The following is a 1,734-nucleotide window of genomic DNA, read 5'->3' as shown; positions in this document are numbered from 1 at the left end:
CTGTCTATTCGATACGTATACTTGCGTAGTAGAATTTTAACTGACAACTATCATATGAGAACATATTCCATAGACACTTGAGTGAAATACCAAATAGAGTTCTCATAGTAGATCATGTTTAGTGAACTTATTCTTATTTGTGTCGAATTATCATACTATAATGTCATGGCACTATGTGCCTTCATTCTTACCACCGATCGTACTTCATAAGAAACAATTAGAAGATTGACATACTTCTGTCAATGCTAATCCCAATCAACAATGCACGAAAATTCCAAACACTCAATAAATCATTAGATTAACTACTACATAACTTGTTCAAACCACATGAAAATCAACCATGTTTCAATTCATCCAAACACATAAATTACAACCATAATTCAATCCAACTACATCAACATAGTCTATATTCCTACTAGTTCCAAATAAACCATTTGACTTTACTAAGAACTATTGCTGTCTGAACCCGTACATATCGATGGATCATATTTCGGATCATCCTCGACCCCTTAAGGATCCTCCTCATCCTCACCATTCTCACCTTGATGTTCATTCACATAATCTTCCCTACTTACAGGTGCAGCACCTCTCCCATAACTAAGAGGAAAATCTCAAACAGCAAATACTTTCCTTGGAAGATAGTTTCCGATGGTTACTTTTTCCACTTTCTCCTTGTCCTTTTTGTTAAGATCATTTGTATCATACACCATCCTTTCAGGACTTTTCCAGCACTTAAATATTATTTTAGCTCTTGGGGGAATCCATCTAATAGCAACTTAGGACAAATTGCTTTCTTGGCTTTCACACTCCTGCACATAACCACTTCGAGTAGTGGAATCCATCAATCCCTCTTCAGTACTATGGGAATCATTCCCTTTCTCCTCACTACCAGTCATGTTGTGTTATAGAGGCACCTCAAAAACCTGTACACAACCATGCATTAATTCTTAACCTTTTACATACTAAAACAAAGGTAGGCTTCTAGATGAATAAGAGTTTATGTAGCCTCCTTCCCTTGATTCATGTTGCGCACCCATAATCCAGGGACAGGACTCTACGCTAACTCTAACAAATTCACTAACAGACACTAAAAATCCTAAGACTTAACTAAACCTAGGGCTTTGATACCAAGTCTGTAACGACCTTCTTCTCGATCATTACCAGCGTTCAAGACTTTTGGGAAAACCCACCAAGTCCTAAACAAGCCTAGTTTGAAACTCTCGTTAATACATTATATTCATGCCATCAATCTATGAAATTACTTTGAACCGTATAACTCTTCATAACATGATTTGAACAATAGTCATAATAAGTCATCTTAACCTTTATTCACCATAATTTTAAGAATACATTATAGCTTAAAATCTCCAATTATACATTTACATTGAAACCAATGTCTATTTAAAAGGGCAAAATACTCTAAGGATGACTCAACCTCTAATATTGGAGCGACACTGAATAAGTGCTATGAGATGCCTTTACCTATCTGCAGTGGATAATAAATGTCGATGAATACACATTAAGCTTACCACTATCTGCAAAAGGGGAAATAAGGGGGTGAGTCTCACAAATTCAGTGATCATCAGCTCCATGAGTAAGGTATAGATGGGCAACAAGCTACAGACAAAAGATTTGAATATTAAAACATGAGAGCATATAAAAACAACTTAACTCAAAAAGAAGTCTTGTGCCTTAAATGAAAAACTAAGAATTTTAATGTAACATAATCCTTTA

Source organism: Theobroma umbraticum, unplaced genomic scaffold, assembly GCF_002168275.2.
Source record: "Theobroma umbraticum cultivar Fairchild unplaced genomic scaffold, ASM216827v3 scaffold_81.0, whole genome shotgun sequence".
Classification (NCBI taxonomy): Eukaryota; Viridiplantae; Streptophyta; class Magnoliopsida; order Malvales; family Malvaceae; genus Theobroma; species Theobroma umbraticum.
The sequence above is the reverse complement of the archived record's forward strand: the minus strand, read 5'-3'. Positions refer to the sequence as shown.